The sequence below is a fragment of the Vidua chalybeata genome, chromosome Z (genome assembly GCF_026979565.1).
Source record: "Vidua chalybeata isolate OUT-0048 chromosome Z, bVidCha1 merged haplotype, whole genome shotgun sequence".
NCBI lineage: Eukaryota > Metazoa > Chordata > Aves > Passeriformes > Viduidae > Vidua > Vidua chalybeata.
This window is the reverse complement of record NC_071570.1, coordinates 75412504-75435524: the sequence shown is the minus strand read 5'-3', so window position 1 is coordinate 75435524 and position 23021 is coordinate 75412504. Positions and strand designations below refer to the sequence as shown.

Sequence of the window (23021 nt, the reverse complement as noted above, 5' to 3'; positions counted from 1 at the left end):
CCTTTGCAACCGAATGCAAAGAAAGGAACCCCAAAAACAAAACCAAAGAAACAACCCACTAAAACCCCCAAACTGAACATGAAACTGACAAACAAAAGCTTTTGAGAAGTGGAGTTTTTGACCCACGGGAGCATCACCTGCTGGCCCCAGGGCAGCCCGGGCTCGCTGGTGTGCAGCGCTTCCAGCCCGGGTGCAGTGACCTGTGATGGATGAGTGATGCCATGACTGACTCTCACAATTAACAGGCAAATATCATCTATACAGAAGAAATTAACAGGCAAATATCATCTCTACTTTAAGAAAAGTTGTATAGATTTATAGCTATGTTTTAACCCCCTTGTGTTATCAGGGGCTGGCCTGGGTTTGGGACATCTGGGAGGGTTGGCTCGTTACGGTGGCAACAGATGATCTCCAATTAAGATTTAAGGAAGGGATCTCCACCCCTGGGCAGCAAAGGAGGAGTCGGTGGACAGAACTTTGGGAGGGGCCGAAGGGTTAAAAGGCGAAACCCCCATTGTGGGGGGAGCACATGGTGGGAAAAATCCTCTGCTCCCGGCGCTGTGGTATTTTCTCTCTTCAGTCTTCTGTTGTGTTTTTGATAGGGTTTAATAAACCTTTCTAAATTTATTAAAAATGTGTAGCTATTTCTCACACCTGGGAGAGCTCTGCTGTCAGCAGGGTCACCCTGCCCAGAGCTGTCTGCACCCCTGGATGATGCTGGAGGTGTTTACAGACACAGGGTCTTGCCTGGGTGCTGCTCTGCATCCCTGTGGCTTTGGGCCAGCGAAGGGAGTGAGGCACGGCGGCCACTCTGAGACACCTCGATGCCTTAGGATATTAACTTTTATATTTTTTAATGATTTTGTGATCCTGCAGTTCTTTAGTGAATAACTCTAAACTCCACATTCAGTGTCAGCTGCTGCTTCCCCATTTTGGGCAGACACAGCAATTCCTGTCCAGGCCTGGCAATCAAGGACACCTCACTGCCTAAGGGCCCAGAAATGCAAACAAAAGTCAGCTGGGGAGAGAAACTTGGGCTAAATGACTTCATTAGCTGAAGCTGTAATTGGAGGATTAACACCCAATGTGCAAATGGACCAAGCTTACAAAATTATGAAAACTCATGACCTGTTGTTCATTTTGGGTGCAGCCCTTGGGGGAGTTTGTCTGCCCAAAATGTACCTGAAGGCTTTTCAATAAATGTAACTGCTTTTTATTCTCTTAACTTTGTCTGGCCCCTGTTTTTAGTAACCAAAAAGCCATCAGCCTGACAAACTGAGAGGGATGCCAGGTGGTTCTGTGTGAAACAAATAGATATATTTACCTCCCATGAAAAGGAAGGGGGGAAAAGTAAAGTGTCTTCTCAGCACTGCTTCAAACAGGTTTTCCTAAAGATCATTGACTTTCTGCAAAAGTGTCTTTGATTTTTTCCATTTACTTTCACCTTTTCTGAGGGTGTTTGAGTGTATATCTGACGTGTGTTCATTACCTGGGTGATCCAGAGCAGAAGGAAGCTTAGCTGGGCTATCTGTGTCCTGAGTTACTTGCCTCGTGAGCCCCTCTCACCCCGTGGCCTCCTGGTGAATCAGTTTCCTGTCTCTGCTGTAACTTCTGCAAACCAGCCTGAAATGTGGAATTCCATCCCATCTGCTGGCATGTGGGTGGCACCACCTGCACGGGGATGTTTGTTTATCCCTGCAGCCTTCCCGGTGCTCAGCTGTGGGTGACACAGGAGTGGCTCCCCCGAGGTGTCACCTGCAAGTTTCTGCACACAGCAACACCTGAGGAGTGCCAGGTCCCCTGTCCAGTGTCTGGGCTGTTCCTCCTCCAGTTCGTGGCTTCATTTTCCTCTGGGACCTGTTGGGTGCACCTTGCAGGTTTGTCCTTCCAGGCAAGAGGCTCTCCCTGGTCCTGCTGATCTCAGTTCTTCCACATTGTTTCAGGCAGCTGGGGTTCGATGCAGTTGGCTGCAATTTGTAAGAGTTTTTATTCCTACTACTTATTTTGTGAGTAAGTTATTTGTAATTGTAGCAGGTCCCCTTGATACCACTTGCATTAGAAGGGTGAACGTATGACTTTTTTAATAATTGACATTCCTCGCCAGGGTAATGTCAAGTGTTTGTTGACACATTTGCTCCCTCTTTGTGGTGTCCCCCTCTTTGACCTTTTCCCTCCAGCGTTTGTTTTGCTTCATGCACATTTCAAACTGCTTTTGGTGCATGTTCCTGGCCTGGTTTCTGCCCCACAAAGGTGAATGTGGTGCTTCCAGGCTGCCCCGTGTGCAGTGCTGGGAGCTCTGGGTCAGTCTCTGTGCTGTTCTCACCAGGAGCAGGACAGAAAGGGGCTCCAGCTGTGAGCAGGAGCAGAACAAGAACCTGTGCAGGGCTTTGTCCATCATTTGTGTCCTTTCCCATGGATTCTCCAACTCTTTGTGTCCTGCTGGTGCAGCTCCTTCAGCAGCTTCCAGGGCAACCACACTTTTATTTCTTGCTGTGAGCATTTCTTGCTCTCCAGAAAGAAATTCTGACTTTCTGCTGCTGTTTTTAATGTGGGTGGAGAAGTGTAAGCAACCAAGTCCTCTTATTCTGAGCAGTGTAAGGCACCTCATCTTTTTGAATTGTGTTTTTCATCTTTGCTAACAAGTTTTGATATTTATACTTTCCCACCTTACAATAATGTCAGCGTTTGACAGCTACATGCAGTAAAAACAGACAATTTTTTTTTTTCTCTAGGTTACCGTGGTGTAATACAAAAAAAATCAGATTTTTTTAAATTCTTGAGTGACTCAGGAACACGAACCTGTTTGACTTTGAATCCATCCATATTCTTCAATGATTTCCTAGTGCAGCCCAGTGGCACCCAGACTTTTTGCTTGAGCGAGCCTTGACAAGTGTGGAGTGGTCCCAGTGTCTGGGAGAGAGGTTCCTGAGGACTGGGAGAGGGCAGATATCTCCCAGATGTCATCCCTCACATCTCCAGGGATGGGCAGGACAGGGCAGGACCATCAGTCTCACTGCAGTCCCTGGGAAGGTGATGAGGAAAATCCTCCTGGGATGCATTTCCACAGACATGGGGGTAAGAGTGGGGGACTTGGAGTGGTCAGTGGGATCCACAAAGGGAAAATCACGCCTGAGCAGCGTGATAGCCTCCAGCAGGGATGTGGATTAAAACTCTCTGAATGACCAGGACAGTGAAAGATGATATTGAACCTTCACCCAGGACATTTAGTTCTAAGATGGGACTGCTGGCCCAGATAGTAGGAATTTTTTTTTTTTTTTTTTTTTTTTTTTGGTAAGGAAAACCAGCAAGGCTTCCCACTCTGCTTTTTTTAAATTTTCCTCTGTGCTTGCTGTCAGGAAGTGGAATCACGTGTGAAAAGAAATATATATGCCAGGACATTGTTTCAAGTTGCTGTACAGCGATCAGTCTCATCTTCTTTCTGGAAGAAATTTACTATTGGCTCAGAACCATAACCAAAAAATTCAGAATTCTTATGAGTTTATTACAAAATAAAAAGATGAAAACTTTCTGTCTTTCTGTGCTTTGACCATGCTTTCTTTTCTTTAATGCACATGTTAGTGCACCATGTATGTGGCATGTATTTTCTGTTTCACTTCTTTTTTTTTTTTTTTTTTTTTTTTTTTTTGCTAGGAGAGTAAAAGAGGTTGTTTTCTTTTTTAATCGCTTCCCATCTGATTTGAATTTGAAGTAGTCATTCTGGCTTGGCTCACGTTTAAACTGTAGCAGGAAAAAATTGTGCAACTAGAATAAACTTAACTTTAAACTTTTATGCACTAATGAACAGAATGTGATATAACTGCTGCTAACTCAAGCTGAAGCCTTTTTTCCTTGTCTTGAGTTACTTGGAATATATCCGTAATTCAGTGGTTTTCTGCCTTTTGTATTCTCCTTGTGCTGAGCAGTAACAATATTTTTAAAAAATACCAAGTTCTGCTGCCCTGGGGAATGTAAAATAAATTCTTTGGGCTGGGTTATTGCAGAGGTGGAAGCACAGAGGGGGACGTGGTTGTTCAGCTTCGCGACGTCCAGACACTGCCGGGTCTCACCTTGGCTCCAGTGTGTGTCACTTCCTTACCCATTTTCTTTCCTATTTTTCCCTCACTCTTTCCTTGTCCCTGCTGTTCACTCAGGTGGCTTTTTATTTAATCTCTTCCCCCTGGGGTATATTTGGGGAATCCCTACCTGGTACTGAAGGTGCATCACGTATAAAGCTGGGACACCCCCTAGCACAGGCCAGCATTGTGAAGATTTGTTTATTCCTACTCCACTTACTTTCGTAAAATATATAAATGGTGTTTCTTACATCAAAGACATGAATTAAATGTCTGTCCTTTACCTGATGTAATTTCACAGCGGTGGATTATTTAATCTAAGTGACTTCAGTAGACTTTTCTAAATATATCAAGTGGGACCAGGTGCCTGATCTGCTTTAATACCATGTACCTTTTATTAAGGGTTGATCAGCTGCCATTTCCATTTATATTTCCTGATGTTTTTTCTTGATTCAAGGTTATTTTTAAGTCACCCAGGTCAGGAAGGATATGAGTGGGGTGGAGTGCTGAGGGAAGTGTGGATAATTAATGGAGAACATATTTGAAAGGGAGTTTTGAGAGCTTCCAAAGAACAGTATTCAAATGTGATTGACTCATTTGATTAAAAACACTTACTAGATTCAGGCTGCCCCCTTTGCCCTCTTAAGACCTCCCGAATCATGAACCCATCAAATTAATTATTACTAAGTAATACTTATCAATAGTAGTATCTAGTTCTGCATGTATTTTATGTATAACCTGCAGCTTCTGTTGTAGATTACTCATGTAATGAAAATGTCAGTATATGTTCATTTTTAGTTGTTATTTGGAAACTGGATTGTGTTAAATGTGCTTAGAGTACCAGCACTTTCCACGAGCTATTTGAAAAAAGCATGGTGCTGCTAAGGTAAAATTATGGAAAGTTTCAGCCTGGAATTATTGGCACCCTGTCTTGTTGTCAGCGTTGGGATCACAATGTGGCACAATAGAGTATGTAATAACATTGTTTCTTGGGGTGATTTTTAATTTTTTTTTTTTTTTAATAAGGACTTAAAGGGCAACAACAAATTTAGTGAGATACTGGAAAGTCATTTTGTCAGTGAGGGCAGGCTTGGTTGTGGACAGTGTTTATATTGAATGTCTCATGGAATAAATTCTTATGGCTATAACTGTATGTAGGCTACAATATCCTTCTCTACCAGCAAACAGTCTCATTACCTCTCCTGCTTTCCTTCTATGCACCTTGTCCTCTGTCAGGTGGATGTGCTGGAAATCTTTGGTCTCTCCCTGCCTCAATAAAGTCCTTCTTCACAGGCAGGAGTAGCTGCAGGTTTTAATTAAGCAGATGGTATTGGGTGTTCCTGGAGCTGCCTGGCCCTGTGAGAGAGGAAATTTGGGGTGCTGTGAACTCCCTGCAGTGAGCGTGGGTCTGTGTGTGGATCAGAGCTGGGCCACCCTGTGCTGCTGTGATGTCCCTGGGGCACCCGTGAGCTCAGCCCTGCTGCTGACACCGGGCTGCTGTTCGTATTTATTTGTGTCACCAAAACCTCCCAAGCAGCAAAGCTCTCTGTGCCACATGGTATAGCACGTCCATCATCCATCCATCCATCATCCATCCATCATCCATCATCCATCCATCATCCATCCATCCATCATCCATCATCCATCCATCCATCCATCCATCCATCCATCCATCCATCCATCCATCATCCATCCATCATCCATCCATCATCCATCCATCCATCCATCATCCATCCATCCATCCATCCATCCATCATCCATCATCCATCATCCATCCATCATCCATCCATCCATCCATCCATCATCCATCCATCATCCATCATCCATCATCCATCCATCCATCATCCATCCATCCATCATCCATCCATCATCCATCATCCATCATCCATCCATCCATCCATCATCCATCCATCATCCATCATCCATCATCCATCCATCCATCATCCATCCATCCATCATCCATCCATCATCCATCCATCCATCATCCATCCATCATCCATCATCCATCATCCATCCATCCATCATCCATCCATCCATCCATCCATCCATCCATCCATCATCCATCATCCATCATCCATCCATCATCCATCCATCATCCATCATCCATCCATCATCCATCAATCCATCCATCCATCCATCATCCATCATCCATCATCCATCCATCATCCATCCATCATCCATCATCCATCCATCATCCATCCATCCATCCATCCATCATCCATCCATCCATCATCCATCATCCATCCATCCATCCATCCATCCATCATCCATCCATCCATCCATCATCCATCCATCCATCATCCATCCATCCATCATCCATCCATCCATCCATCCATCCATCATCCATCATCCATCCATCCATCATCCATCCATCATCCATCCATCATCCATCCATCATCCATCATCCATCCATCCATCCATCATCCATCATCCATCCATCATCCATCCATCCATCCATCCATCCATCATCCATCCATCCATCCATCATCCATCATCCATCCATCATCCATCCATCCATCCATCCATCCATCCATCCATCCATCCATAATCCATCCATCCATCCATCCATCCATCATCCATCCATCCATCCATCATCCATCATCCATCCATCATCCATCCATCCATCCATCCATCATCCATCCATCCATCCATCCATCCATCCATCATCCATCCATCATCCATCATCCATCACCCATCCATCCATCATCCATCCATCCATCATCCATCCATCCATCCATCATCCATCCATCATCCATCATCCATCCATCATCCATCCATCCATCATCCATCCATCATCCATCCATCCATCATCCATCCATCACCCATCCATCCATCATCCATCCATCCATCATCCATCCATCCATCCATCATCCATCCATCATCCATCATCCATCCATCATCCATCCATCCATCATCCATCCATCATCCATCCATCCATCATCCATCCATCCATCCATCATCCATCCATCATCCATCATCCATCCATCATCCATCCATCCATCATCCATCCATCATCCATCCATCCATCATCCATCCATCACCCATCCATCCATCATCCATCCATCCATCATCCATCCATCCATCCATCCATCCATCCATCCATCCATCCATCATCCATCCATCCATCATCCATCATCCATCCATCATCCATCCATCATCCATCCATCATCCATCCATCATCCATCCATCCATCCATCCATCCATCCTAAGGATGTCCTTACGCTTAGCAGTTGAAATATTTGCTTAAAAAACTTATGTTGGATTATTTTCTTGAGTTCTGGATGAGAAGCATTGTCTTCATGTTTGGCTTGGTTTGCTGATGCTCGCTATAGGTTGTTTCTGGAGCTGGAACATGCTGGGGTCTAAGAATGTTCTAAAATGTTCTAAAAATATTCTAAAAATGGCATTTTTGGTGTTATTAAATATTACATAAAATTTAATATATTTTGTGTTAGTAAATACCAAATTTATTAACTTTTAGAGCGTGGCACTGTATCCCAAAGCTTAGGAAAATTTTTAAGTTACGTTTCCAAATAAACCCATTCAACCCTTTCTCTTCACCTGGAAGAGCTCCTTCTCGCAGTCCTGCAATGTACTTAAACATTTAATACATTTAACACTTAGTTAAATGTATTTTTTGAGGCGTGCCTACATAACTCCTATCATCAAGGTCCTCCAAATGTGGCAGGAATAATTCTTTCCTACTGTACTTGTCACCCATTACACACTTAGTGTTGCCCTGTGTTTTTTTAATTTTTATGTAATTTCCATGTCCCTACCACAGGCTGTGATTTAAAAATAATGCTTGCACATCTCCTGTAGAGTTAGCCACAGCTAACGCCTGTAGAGTTAGCTGGCCAGAATTTCTGGTTTTCCAGGACCAGTTGACAACCAGCAGGAATAATATCTTTGTTTTAAGTATATACTGTCATCTAATCTATTAAAAAAAAAAAAAAAAAAGAAAAAAGGGATAGAAATAACCTGTTGAAAAAACTAGCACTACAACTGGCCTCCCAGTCAGACACCCACACTCAGATCTGGAAGCTGATGCCTGGTGTGTGGTCTGAGCTGTTCCGAGGGCTGCAGCACAGGAGGTCACTGACAATTACGGCGCTGCTGCCTGGCTCAGCATTTCACCACGAGCTCCAAAGCCCCCAGTTTGTTTTTTTCTGAATTGCCGTGTGCCAGGGCTGCACCCCTGCCTTTGAACGGAGCAGCTCTGCTGCCTTCTCTTAGCGGAGTGTGAGCCCTGGCTGTTTCCCTGGGGCAGCGCTGATGCCCAGCCCGCGGAGGTTTGAGGTGGTTTGAACCTCACACTGCGGTTTGAGTTTGTTTGAGAGCCTCTGAACACTTGTGCATGGCTGCAGACCTTTCATTTAGGGCACTTTTTGGTCGAACAAAAGAAAAAGGGACTGCGGTGCTCCTGTAGCGATGCCGTGCGTGGCAGCTTTTTGTCAGCGGACGATGTTTGCCTCCTGATGGCCTGCCCTGAGAGATGAGTGAGGCCAAAAATACCTCCGTTTTTGAGGCCAGAAAAAGCTTCAGTTGTGCTTGCAGAGCCCCAGGCAAAGCAGCTGAGGGCTGTGGGTTGGTGTGGCGGGGCGCAGAGCACCCCTGAGAGCAGGTTTAGGGACAGAGAGCACGAGACAACCTCTGCAGAGGTGGCACAGGCACTTGGAGTGTCAGCCCTAAGCTGTAAGTCACTAATTACCTGCCATTCATAATTGTTATGTAATTAATGTGGGACGTTTCCAGCCTGGCTCCTGCAGCAGATGGAGTGTGGATTATGTCAAAGCAGCTTCACCACCACACACCAAGAGTTTGATCTCCACTCTCTCCTGGGCTCAGCAACTGGTGGCTGGGTAGAGTTTTCCAGGGAATTGCATGAATTGGAGACATTGTACGTGATGTAAATATGCTGGTTTAATAAGCAATTATTGTCCCACAACATGCCTTAAACATACACAATAATTTCACAACAAAAGAGGACAGTAATTTTCAAGGAAAAACAGTTTTTCTGGGTATGTGTATGATACATTTAGCCTTTCTTTTACTTAAAAAATACAAGGGAAACTATATGGTAGCAGCCTTCCTATTTAGCAGTCAGAGCTTTCTTTTGTGGTCCAGGAAATTTTCACATTGGACTTCCGCCAAATTTTGTTATACGCCTTAAATACTTGAAATATTTGGAATGGCCACTTACAATGAAAGTAAGCAAGCACAAATTCGCAATGAATGACTTCCCAGGCAGTTAGTCACACAAAATCCAGTGATTTTTTGGTCTGGATTGCCACCTGAACTAGAATTAGCAGAAGTCAGGAAAAGGGCTTGAGGTCACCTGGAGGCTGAGCATGGTGCCTGTGGGAATAGGGCACTGGTTGTGGGAAGCAGGGAAGAGCTTTTGGGACTTGCTATGGGATGACTCCAGGTGGAGCCTAAGGCAGGGAAAGAGAGGGAGAAATAATGGAATAAGGTAAAGAGACCAGTCTGGCCTGCCCAGGTGTGTGATCAGCACAGTGGGTCCTGTCCTTGCGCTGAGCTCCGAGGTACAGGATATGATCAGCCCTGAGCAGCACAGCACTGAGGTGCTGATCAAAAACCAAGAGGTGTTTCTTTGTGATAGTGATGCCTTCAAATTTTAGCTTTTATAGTTTTCATGTGTTTGTAATCCTGCAGCTCTTTAGTGTATAACTCTCAGCTCCACATTCAGTGTGAGCTGCTGCTGTCCCATTTTGGGCAGACACAACAATTCCTCTCCAGGCCTGGCAATCAAGGACACCTCACTGCTTCAGGGCCCAGAAATACAAACAAAAGTCAGCTGGGGGAGAAACTTGGGCTAAATTACTTCATTAGCTGAAGCTGTAATTGTTAGATCAACCCCCAATGTGCAAATGGACCAAACTTATAAAAGTGTGAAAACCTGTGACCCGTGTCACAGGTTTTGGGTGCAGCCCTGGGGGACTTTGCCTGCCCAAAATGTACCTGAAAGCCCTTCAATAATATATCTGTTTTTTATTCTCTTAACTTTGTCTGGCCCCTGTTTTTAGGTAGCCCCAAAAGCCATCAATAGCTTGGAGTGATCCCTCAAACTGCCGGCAGCTGCTGAGGTTGGCAGGTAGGGATTCAAGAAAAAAGCATTTGGCAAGGTCTGAGGAGGAAGATGGCTATGAACAGCTCTTTACAAGTGTATCTGAATTGCAAAAATCACTGGAAAACCCTGTCCTGTGTCACTGCAGCTCTGTCCCCACACTGAGCTGTGTGAAGGTCACTTGTGCACCTCAGCAAGGATCTTTCTGGGGTGAAGAGTCAGGAACCTGGGCAAATCACAGCTGTGGTGGTTCAGCTCTCAATGTAAGATAGTTTAGTATCAGAATCAGTAGCAAGATCTTTTACCTCAGGACCAGATTGTTTTTGTTGTTGCTTCAATTACTTGCTGTAAGAATTTTATGCTCTGCTGTCCTGAAACGAGCTCTTTTCCACCCTGGCTTTGGTGTGAAGGTGGAGAGAGAAGGTTTTGCCCCATCAGCATTACAAACTGTGCCCGTGGCCCAGGAACAGTTTTTTGTTTTCTTGAATTGTGGGAAGCTCCCACATTACATTAAAAATAAATTCCTCCTACTTCTTGCACCTATAAAAATCTTCAAAAAAGATACTAATTATTATTTTTCCAACTCTTTGATTTGTTTTATGAGTCTGCCTGATATGAAGCACGTAGTATTTATTTTCTTTAATATTCAAGGATGGAAAAGAATTAGGATAGCAGACAGAATAATGCAAATTTTCTATTCCTAAGATACCTGCATCATGATGATAACATGCTTGTTGATCTGTGTTTGTGTCTGGTTTATGCCTTGTGGTTTCTTTTCTTTCAGAACTAATAGATAAAAACTTCAGTACTTTGTAATAACATGTTTTCTCTTCTTTGTACTGAATAAATAAGGGCTGGTAGGTTCTGATTGTCTCTGTTGAGGTTTTGCAAGTGAGCAGGTGATGTGACCTGCTGCTCCTCACACCTACACAGAGGACAGTGAAAACCCAGTGAGCAGTGGGGGTGGAGCACAGCAAGGGCTGGGCAAAAAACCCCAATAATCCCTGTAAGGAAACTGTGGTGTATTTGCTGTGCCTAGAAACTTGTTTGGGAGATAGTGCAGGAGGGAAAGATGCTGGGAATGGTGGGTGATGCAGACTGGAATCGCACCTTTTTAACCTCAGTGACATCAGAGTCAGACACGAAGGCCCCAGAGTCCTCTGCATTTAGGTGGAGCTTTGCATTTATTTTGGTGATTATAAGGTTTCAGCATGGTGGTCCTAAATCAGCCAGCTAAATCAGAGGACACATTGCTGGGAGTTAAACACCCACTCTCCTTAATTATTCTGGTGCTGTTGGATGAGTGGTTGACAGAAGCACACTGAAAATCTTCATCCCAACTCTCCACCCAGCAGTGTAAATAGCTGTATTTGGATGACTGACCTTCTTAGCAGGACATGGTGTTTTTCCTGTACACAGGCCCCAAATTATAGTGGGACATCTGTCACTTTGTTAGGCTGCAGAATTGCCTGCAGCTGGTTTTATTAGGACTCTGCTGCATAACCCCTTTAGCTGAGTGACATTATCACTGCATGTGTGCTTCAGAGGAATTGTGAGCACGTTGCTGTTCAGTTTGTCACCTTTAAATGGTCGTCATTTAGCTGGAGCAATGGCATAGACCAGCACTTGTGGAAATTTAAAGATTTATCTGATATAAATATTTACAAGATATGGGTTTCCCTGGTAACTTGAAATGTCTAAAAGGCAAACCTGTAAAAATGTAGGGAGCTGTGACGTGTCTCTTAGTGTTAAGATTTGTGCAACTATTCAAGCTGTTGTACTAGAAAACCATTTTTTTTTTTTTTTTTTTTTTTTTAGGGAAAAGCAAACTTATTTAGTTGTGCTGCAAAACAAAATTAGGTTCGTATCTCTTATGAAAAGAATAAGCTCCTTGCAGTACTGATAGTGCAAGTAAAGCATTTGCTTTGTAATAGCACATGCCTTCATTCTAAAATTATTAGAAAGAGAATAACTCTGGCATCTCAGTCACAGAGTAGCCACTGAAAGCAGCCCCTAAAAGTTGTTGTTTTGTGATTTTATGGCCCGTTTTTGGGAACGCTCTACTCTTGCCTCATTCTCTGGACCATTTAAGGACCAGCAGGTGGCTGTGGCCACTGAGAGGTGGCTAATTTGAGCCAGGATAGCAACACCTGCAACCACAGCTGGTGGCTATCTGTCACGCCTCTGTGCTGTATTCTTGTACACAAATTATTTTATAACACTGTTATATATGTGGTTTTACTCAGCAGCTCTTGAGACAACTGTAGCTTGTGTTCACAGAGCCAACAATGTTCTGTTGTAAGGAAGAGGTGTGGGAGGAGAATAAAAACGATCCTGTGGGTCTTGTCAACTGAGTTTAAAGTGGTTTTTGTGCTTTTTGATTGTACTTGGAGTTCCTCTGAGGCGGAGGAGGATGAGAAAGAAGCCCTCACACATCACAGTGGCACTGGAACTGTTTGGTGGTAGTCACACAAGGCTTGGGACACTGGGTGTGGACCCAGAATTTGGGTTGAAGTTTGGGCTTGGTGATCCTGGGGTTCATTTCCAGCCCTGTTGGTCCTGTGGTTCTCTGTGTGCCCCCCCTGCCTCCTCCACACCGGCCAGGAACTGATGCATCACTGAAGGTTTCACTCCCAAATTGCCAAAATCAGGGCAGCACCTTTGCTCCGGGTTGGTTCTCTGTGGCTGAATCCCACAGAACCCCTCCCCAAAACTTCCTGATGGAAATTTGTCTGCATGTGATGACAGTGATGGGAATGTCACTTGGCACTGAGCAGTATTCTTCCTCTTCTCTTTTGTCTCCCTTATTGCATCTGGTTGCATTAGTTTTGTCTGTACAGCAGGCTTTTCATGCTTTTTTTTTTTTTTTTTTTTTTTTTTTTTTTTAACATGGGGAAACAAAACTGGGATGTTACAAGACAGTACGTTTCCCCAGCTGTGTTCAAAATGTGAACTTTGAATCTTCTCTCTTTAGTTATCCAAGGCACTTCTGCACTGTTTTGTCTTTGGAAAAGATAATTTTATGCGCTTGGTAGAGATTGCTTTGTGGGTTTCTTTTTCCTAAGAAGCCTGAATTAACCTGGTTATCTTTCTGACACCAGTGTCAGGCAGTAGGATGGCAATCTCCATAATTACTACAACTCTTGCAGTAGTAGCAGTGGTATCCCATTTTATGTAAGCGCTAGAACAAAGAAGTTTATTAATGTTTTACATTACAAAAGTTAGAGAGGAGGTGTCAGAAATAGAATTCTAAGAATGAATGCATGAAGTGGGGAATCCAAGGGGAGGTGTCCCTGCTTGCTGCTCTTCACCTTTTTGTTAGAATGATTTTGCGTGGAAATAAGAGTTTCAAAGGACCTGGAGGAAAAAAAAAATCAACTCAATTGATTCAATAAACAAAAAGTGCTTTTATTTTTGCTTTGATTTTGTGTTTCTAAACAACTACTGATGCAGAGAAACATTTAAATTTCCTTTGGGATAGAAAGGTGTGGGGTTTTTAACCTGTTGCTACCCCCTACCCATCCCTTGCCCAACTCTGGTGTAAATCAGAGCAAAAGATTTCAGTAGTATTTTTCCTCTTGTTAGAAATAGTTTTTAAGGAAAGATGACTTAAGGAATATTTTATCTGTTGCTGCGGAAAAAAAAGTGCATTTTCAGCAAGAAAGTGATCGAGGCATTTCACTGACCTGAAAGCTGTAGCTGAATTCCTACTGTATTTTTTACATTATGCCCTGTATGCCTGCTAATGCAGAAAATTAGGTTTTTTATGGTTTCCCTTTCTAGTTATCAGCAGCAAAACTGGATGGCTTTTCCATCCTTACACACTGCTGTGTGTTTCTCTGCCTTTGATAAGGGTAATATTCATGTGGGCTACAAAGCTCTAAAAAAATGAGAGGATTTTGAGAGGAGAAATTGAATTTCTGACATAGTCTTCCCACAATACATTCCAGTGAGTTAAGAACAAAAAACAACAGAAACTGTTTGTATTTAGATGCAGCTCTGAGTGATAAACTGCTTCTCAGACATTTTGATGGAAACTGATGGCTTAAAAATTGGGTATTTTTCTGTATTTAAGAAAAAAAAAAAAGATCAGTTTGGATTACATTTAAAAGAAAAAAACAGGCAATATACTTTGCTTAACAGGAGGAGGGATTTCAGCTAAAACCAAGACTTTTATGTGCAAATGGAAAAAAGAGATGAGAAGCAAATTGAATTTCAACGTTTGCCATGTGGATACTTCTTTGATCATTCCGGCTGTACTATTACATGATATAAGATACGTGGATCTTTACTAGAGTTTATCAAAACTCCAGTAGAAGGGAAGAAATCACGACTTCTAAAACTTGGTATTGGCACCACTAAAAGGAAATGCAGTAACATCCCCCAGAATAATTCTGTTTGTATCCAAGCTGAAGCTGGTTTTGCCACTCTGCTTCATTTGCTGTTCCAGATTTTTTCAGCAATTTGTTTTGAAAAGCACTGTGAAGGAAACATAGTGGAAAGCAGAGCTTTACTTAAAAGTTTCTTCAATTGTATGGCAAGTTCAAGACTTAATGAACTGCAGCTATCAAACACAACTGTCAAACTGGCAAGAAACAGTAAATTTGGCCTTTTTCCTGCCACAGAGGAGAGATGAGGATGCTGTTCTGCACTTCTCAAGCCAGGGCTTCACAGGATTTATTGTGGAAGAGCAACAATGGGAAGGCTTTCCCTGCTCAGAGATGATGTCCCCTGGGAGCCCAAAATCTCTGTGTTTATTCAGGTTAGCTTGAGAAAGCTCTTGCTGCTGGGGATGTGTATTGACACAGAAAGCAAAATTTGAGGTTGCATAAGAAGGAGGAACATAAAATATTCTCTTTGTGGAAAATGAACAGAAAATCCCATTGTCTTGCATGCAATTTACTCATTCTGGGAGAGAGAAAGTGCAGCCTCTCTGCCCCCTCCCTTTTCAACCCTTCTGTAACTCTGTCCTCTCCAGAATGGTGCTGCCTGCTTAGGATTGCTCTTGGTTGCCACTGCCACCTGTGCCTTGCAGGGAGGTGACGTTCCCAAATGAATTCTCCAGTTCCCAAATCCCCTCTGTGTGCACAGCAGGGTCAGGCTCTGCTCTGCCCAGGGTGTTAGAACCCTGACTACTGTGGATTTTAAACTTTCTGTGCTGACAGACCCTGACCCCCTCCCAAAAAAACCCCACCATATTCGACCTGAGGCTGTAAAAAAGTCTTCTAAAATTAAATTATAAAACTGAGATTATGAGTGTATCATTTACATAAAAGTACATAATATCACACAGTAGAAAACTTAGAGTTTAAAGTTTTAGAATATAATAATAATACAACAACAATAGATATAATTTTTATATATTATTTATAATACACATATATAATATACTACATATTTATAATATATATTATTTATAATATATATAAAACAAAACAGAAGTTTTAAAACACAGGCTTGTCCTTCGTCACCTTCTTTTGCATGTGTTTGAGTAATATTGTGTAATTAGATAAAAAAGTTTATATTATGAGCCATGAACAGTTAGTTATTAAGTTAAAAATCAAAATAATTTAAGTATAATTTCTTAATTAAGCTGTTCATTTCTAAAGAAACCTTGTAAAAAAAGAAATACAACTCTATTGTTAATTTGTTAAGAGTGAATTACTGTAGAACTCACGCTTTGTGAGACTGTAATATAAATAAGAACTAATAAATATCTAAGGCCAAAAAAAAAAAAACACCAAACATCTCATACATGTAATCGTGACAGCAGAGTGGCCTGTGAGGGGACAGGAGCACGGTCCCTGGGACGCACAGGGACCTTGGGCACAGGGTTCTGCTTTGCTCTGGGCAGCTCTGGAGTGGATCTGCACTGGAAGTGGCTGTCAAAGTATTCCAGAAAACCTGTGAAAGAAAATGGCACTGAATTGTCACAGGGACATTGTTCTTTCTCTCGGGATTTTTCACACAGCAGCACAGAGGACAGAAAGAGAAAACAATTTCTATTTCTGCTCCTTGTTTTTCCCATGTGGAATGTGCTTGGAGAATTGTTTCCCTGGGGTGATTGCTGGGTTGGATTCTGGTGAGGATTGTTTGAGTCTGGTGGCCAATCCAACCCAATCCAACCCAACCCAATCCAACCCAACCCAACCCAATCCAACCCAACCCAACCCAATCCAACCCAACCCAACCCAATCCAACCCAACCCAACCCAATCCAATCCAATCCAATCCAATCCAATCCAACCCAATCCAGTCCAATCCAATCCAATCCAACCCAACCCAACCCAATCCAATCCAATCCAATCCAATCCAACCCAACCCAATCCAATCCAACCCAACCCAACCCAATCCAGTCCAATCCAATCCAACCCAATCCAATCCAACCCAATCCAACCCAATCCAACCCAACCCAATCCAACCCAATCCAATCCAATCCAATCCAATCCAATCCAATCCAATCCAACCCAATCCAATCCCATCCAACCCAACCCAACCCAATCCAATCCAATCCAACCCAATCCAACCCAATCCAATCCAATCCAATCCAATCCAACCCAATCCAATCCAATCCAATCCAATCCAACCCAATCCAATCCAATCCAATCCAATCCAACCCAATCCAACCCAATCCAATCCAACCCAACCCAATCCAATCCAACCCAACCCAACCCAATCCAGTCCAATCCAATCCAACCCAATCCAATCCAACCCAATCCAACCCAATCCAACCCAACCCAACCCAATCCAACCCAATCCAATCCAATCCAATCCAATCCAATCCAATCCAACCCAATCCAATCCCATCCAACCCAACCCAACCCAATCCAATCCAATCCAACCCAATCCAACCCAATCCAATCCAACCCAATCCAATCCAATCCAATCCAATCCAATCCAATCCAATCCAATCCAATCCAACCCATCCAATCCAATCCAATCCAATCCAATCCAACCCAATCCAATCCAATCCAATCCAATCCAATCCAATCCAACCCAATCCAACCCAATCCAATCCAATCCAACCCAATCCAACCCAATCCAATCCAATCCAATCCAATCCAATCCAATCCAATCCAACCCAATCCAACCCAATCCAATCCAATCCAATCCAATCCAATCCAACCCAATCCAATCCAATCCAATCCAATCCAATCCAATCCAATCCAGCCCACCTGTGGCTGGGCTCTCGGAGAGGGGCACGAGTTGTGAGTGAGTTAGAAATGGCAGTTAGAAAAGTAGGTTTGTAGTTTTAGTATCTCCTTTAAATAGTAAATTAATGTATTATAGCAGAGTTATAGTAAAGAAATCATTCAGCCTTCTGGAGTCAGACACCAGCATTTCTTCCCACCGGGCTCGCCTGCGTTTACAATAGTAAGTGACAGCAGTCCAACAGCAGTGTTGGCATGCAGGTGACATGGAGTGTGCCCGTGAAGGGCACTGCTGAGGGACTCAGCCCATGCTGCACTCACCTGTGCCCAGGGACACAGCACAGCTCCACCTCAGAGCTGGCAGTGACAAGGGCTGTGCCATCACAAAGGTGCTTCCAGAGATCAGGATCGACCAGCAGTGCCAAAATATGCCTGTGGGATGGAAGGGAAGCTAATGCTTCAACAGGGAGGTTCTGTGGATATTCTCAGTTCAGTCAGAGAGAAAAAGAGAAAGATTTCTGCCAGGCTAAGCCTGGGGAAAAGTCCAAGAGGAATGTAAACAATCTGTTATCTTGCTTTCTGTTCATATTGTTTATAGATATGTTCCACCACACTGACCTAAGTCCAGTGCACCAATCAGGTGAAATGTTTTTACTGTAAAAACAATGGAATTAATGTTCACGATGTTCTCTATAAAAGAGAGAAGTGCTTTTGAATAAACGCTCATTTTGCCTTCTGAAATTGTGTGAGTCATTTCACCCATCCCTGGCTCAACAGCATCAAGGTTCTTCAACTTTTCGATCACAAATTCTGTGAAAAAAAAAAAAAACCCAAAAAAAAAAAACCCAAAAAAAACCAAAAAAAAAATCTCTTTGCTCAACACCCAGAATTGCAACAGCTCCGGGGGAAAGAGTTGATTGATGGAAAGGTATCCTCAGTTACTGGGTGTTGGAAAGGAGCTCAGCAATGGAGCTGGGAAGGGGCTGGAGAACTCCTGAGGGAGCTGGGAAGGGGCTCAACCTGGAGAAAAGGAGGCTCAGGGGGGACCTTGTGGCTCTGCACAGCTCCTGCCAGGAGGGGACAGCCGGGGGAGAGGGAACAGGGACAGGAGGAGAGGGAACAGCCTCAGGCCAGGCCAGGGCAGGCTCAGGGTGGATATTAAGGATATTCCTTCATGGAAAAGGCTGCCCAGCCCTGGTCCAGCTACCCCAGGGCAGGGGTGTGATGCTGTTGAGCCAGGGATGGGCGAAACTCCTCGCACTATTTCAGAAGGCAAAGAATGAACTTTATTCAAAAGCACTTCTCTCTTTTATAGAGAACATTGTGAACGTTAATTCCATTGGTCTTACAGTAAAACCATTTCACCTGATTGGTACACTGGACTTAGGTCAGTGTGGTAGAACACATCTATAAACAATGTGAATGGAAAACAAGATAACAGATTGTTTACATTCCTCTCGGACTTTTTCCCAGGCTTAGCCTGGCAGAAATCTTTCTCTTTTTCTCTCTGACTGAACTGAGAATATCCTCAGGGGTGGTCTCCCCATCCCCGGGGGGATTTCAAAGCCCTGTGGATGTGGCACTTGGGGACAGGGGTCAGTGGTGGCCGTGGCAGTGCTGGGGAAGGGTTGGGCTCTGATCTTCGAGGGCTTTTCCGACCTAAAGTATTCCATGATTCTGTGATCCTGTAGCTCCTCCTGGTCTGTTTGGTTTAAGCCCCTTCTCCTCTCTCTCTCAGGGAAGTTTGGGTGGGTGGGAGGTTCTGCCACGGGGTGAGAACAGTGCAAAATGAGTGCAGTGGGTGAGGAAGAGATTGTACTTCCTACCGTGAGTAATTTACCTCTTGTACAAACTTTGCTGCTCTTTTAGTGGTGCTGGGGTGACAGGTGTGGCTGAAACCACAATTTGTGGGGGAACAGAAATCCAGGCATTCTCTGTAAGCTGTGAAAAGTTTCTACACTGTTATCAGAGAATATGAGTAATTGTTGAATTACTTACAGAGCAAAACTTCAACATGCCCTTTGATATATCATGACACTAATTTGGGTGAGTATTAGGAATATTGTGCACTGCACACTGAAAAACCTTCAAACTGAATCAACTCCAAAATCTATGTTACTAAGCTATTGGGTGCAGCACAGATAATACAACTGGGGACATATTAGTAAAAACCTGAAAAGAAAACGTGCTGTTATTCTAGTTGGGTAAATTGTTGGAAACTGAATGTGTGCTTAAGTGGGTCTTTGACAGTCAATATTATAAAATGAGGATTCTATCTGTAATGCTATTGGTTTTACAGCCTGAACATAATTTTATTTGACATAAAGCCTCAACATATTTCAGCAATCTCCAGCCAGATTTTGAAAACTTAATTTTCAGCTCACAATTGGTGTAGTGGAACTCAGTTCTTACCCTTCTTACAAAATGTTGGTGGCTGTGACCCTTGTCAGTGTGAGATTTTTTTTCCTATATTTGCAAGGTGGAGCAGTGGAGCATTTACCATTACAGCATGTCCAAATAATGTCAACAGTTAAGGAAATTTCAGACAATCTTTATGCAAAACCAGAAACTGAAAATGGACAGTCAGAAGTCCTGGGGGTTAGGGAAGGATTGTCATATGATGGAATCATCCTAATTGTTGCTTGGCCAAGGTGAGGTGCATTGGTTTGTATTTGTTTGTTTGTTTTGTTTTTGTTGGTTTTTTGGGGTTTTTTTTTTTGGTGGGTTTTTGGGGTTTTTTTTTCTTTGTGTGTGGTTTGTGGTTTGTTTGTTTTGTTGGTTTTTTTTTTTTGGTTTTTTTTTCTTTTTTGGTTAGTTTTGTTAGCTTGGATTTTTTTTCATTGCAAATTTGGAGAATTCAAAGGACAGTGGATTGAAGAATGCGTGTAGAAATGTCATGGAAATTTCATCCAGATTTCTTGGTGGGTGAGACAGGACAGGACTCAGTCACTGGATCTTTGATGTGCTGAGGTGAGGCCAGTGATTTATCTCCCTGTGCATCTGAGTGAACCCCATCTGCTCAGGGGGTCGGTGCAGCAGTCCAGACCATCCCCAGATGTGCTGGAGCGTCCAGATGTGCTGAGAGAGGCAGTTACAGGTTCCCTAAACGGGAACTTTTCTACTCATGGTCCCTGGGGGCGAGGTTGGGAAATGTCCTTTTAATGAAGAACCCGTTTCTCTGGGAGCTGTGGTTGGAGCAGCTCTGTGTTCTGCTCTGGAATGTCCCTCCCTGCCCTCCTGGGTTGGATCCAGGTGCCAGAGCAGCCAGTGCTCCTCTGGTGGGCTGTGAGTACAGGGAAGGTGGAGGTCGAGGCCTTTTCTTGCTCAAAACCAGAGTCTGTCACTTCTCTTGCCAATTTTTTTACAGGGTTATAATGAGGCTCCGACCCTTCAGGGCTCCTTAACCACAGAGTGTGGCAGCCACGGGGCATGGTGACAACAAAAGGTTGTTTTCCTGTGCAATAAAATCATTCAGGTGTCATGAAAACCTTGTATTTGGCTCTTTGCAGTGGTCTTTGATTTTCCATCAGAGCCCTGTCGGTCTCTGGTGTTGGTGTGTGTCTGTACCAGCCTTGTCCTCCATCTCACACCAAACTGCAGTTGCTTGAAATTTCAAGTGTTTGTTTTTTTTCCTTGAAAATGTTTATAGATAGAAATTATTATATATAACAGGGATGTAACAAGGTCTGAGATGTGCTGACTTCTTATTCTTGCCTCCCTATCGTGTGTTGGCTCTCTTCAGGGAGAGAAGATCTGTTTATAGCAGTCTTGAGTTGAACTCTTTTACAGCAGATCTATATTTGGGCATCTTTGCACATATCCTGGTGTCTAAAATGGGCATCATAATTCTTACCTTGTAGAGGAGCTCAGAGATTAGTTCTGTAAAGAGCTTTGAAAATGTCAAATGCTGCGTTTGCATATTTTGAGAATATAATTAGAAGACAGTCAATTAATCTGCTTCCTGTAAATAATTACATCAAAATTGTTTGCTCTGTAGAAATTGTTTGTGTGAATGCTTTGGGGTGGATTTATCTTTGTTCCTTTTTATTTGTGGTACATATGTGATGCTGAGGAAGCAAGGCTTCACTCTTGCAGTGCACAGTATAGGGATGCAATCTTCAAAATCCAGGCTGTTCATATAATTTTATTATTTACCTGCCTGCTCATTCTTTAAAATGGACCTGCATGTTTTCAGCAGAGAGGGTAATCATTACCTAGAAAATTTTAACTTGGGCTCAGGAGGGTTTTCCATTACTTTCTGTGTTAGGGTTGCTGAAGGAGGGTGTGTGTCTCTCATCTTGATCCTGTATGTTTGATGCAGGAGCTCTCTGGAGAGATTTTTCTGGTCCATATTACATAAGTAATCAAAACAGAAGGTTATAAATGTTCGTTCTGGCCTTTAAAGTCTGATCTTTTAATTAAAATACAGGGATGTCTTCTGCATGGCAAACCAGATGCTGATGTTTGTGTCAGAATTTGTGTGGAGGAGCTCTCAGCACTGACAGGTTTCAGAGGAAAGAGCTGGAATGCTCTGGCTGCTGTTTGGACAAGGAGGGCAAGGCTGTCAGTATGTGGAGAAAGGTTAAGGTTGTGACAACTGCTGAACAAATGAGACAGCGTGAAAAAAAAAGAGCAAAACACAGAAAGCTTTGAGTCCTGAAAAATGCTTAACACTGCAAATGATTACAGTACTCCCTTTGGTCTGTTTCTGTCTGTTTTCCCCATCTGTCCTTTCTGTGCCAGCTTGAACACCACGTTTTTTTTTAGTGATACAACTCTATTTCTATTAATTTAGTTGGATTTCTACTAATTTATTTGTATTGTGCTTAGTTATGTGGTCGGGCTGTAGTCCTGGTTCGCGTCACCTGTGCCATGCTCGAGGAGGGACCAAAACCTGGAGTGAGTTGAGTGTTCATTCCCTGCAGTTTGGGCCAAATGGAAGCTGCTGAAACCCTGAAAGGGGGGCAGGGACAAGGAGTGAGGGGCTGTGCCCCCAGCCCACCTGCTGGGTTAGGTCATCAGTGGGGAAAATGGGATTTCTGTGCTCCCTCTCCATCACTTGCACTGCAAACATTTCACTGCCGCGGTCCCCACAGGTACCTGCCCGTTTGTTGAACTCTCCACATGAGTGGGTGTGCCCTGAAAAACCTCTCAAATCACCATTGTAACCAACACTTTCCAAGAAAGTGGTTGTTCCCTTGCCAGCATAAGGAATATTTTACAGAGGAACCGAAGACTGGGAGGGAGCAGAGGCAACAAGTGGTGGCTGGAATACTTTTGTGTTTAAGAGTGAGCTGCAGCTCTGAGTGCTGTGTCCCGGTGCTTGGGAGGATCAGAACCCTGGGGATGGGGTTGAGGGTGAGCACAGGGCTGGCTGTGTCCACCACCAGGTCTTTGGAGCAGTTCTGCCTGTCTCTGGCCTTGGGCAGGCTGGATTTGGCCGTGCTTTGTAGGAATGCAGCCTGCAGAAGTGTCCTCAGGGCACATCTCAGCATCAGTCACCTGGGGAAATGAGATGCAGAGATGTGTCAGTGGCAGTCCCAGGAGCCCTGGTGCACGTGGGAGGGAGGCAGCAGCCCTGGCAGGGCTGTGAGTGTTTACTAGAGACTGTGCTGTCACTGCAAGGCAGCTCTCAGGTCCCTGGGAAGCAAGTGGCTTGTGGTTTCTGGCAGGAAATTCCCACTGGACTGTGTCAAATGCACTTTGAGAT

The 23021-nt window shown here is 43.6% G+C and overlaps 1 protein-coding gene and 1 long non-coding RNA gene across 2 annotated transcripts in view; one reads left to right on the top strand and one right to left on the bottom strand.

Annotated features, from left to right (window-relative positions):
• Positions 1 to 23021, top strand: part of RASGRF2 (Ras protein specific guanine nucleotide releasing factor 2) — a 133517-nt gene that overhangs the window by 9459 nt on the left and 101037 nt on the right. The window lies entirely within an intron of this gene.
• Positions 13349 to 17817, bottom strand: LOC128781934 (uncharacterized). Its single transcript, XR_008428568.1, has 3 exons — positions 17633 to 17817; positions 15917 to 16065; positions 13349 to 13518 (listed from the first exon to the last, which is right to left on the bottom strand). It is a non-coding gene; the product is annotated as an uncharacterized LOC128781934 (long non-coding RNA).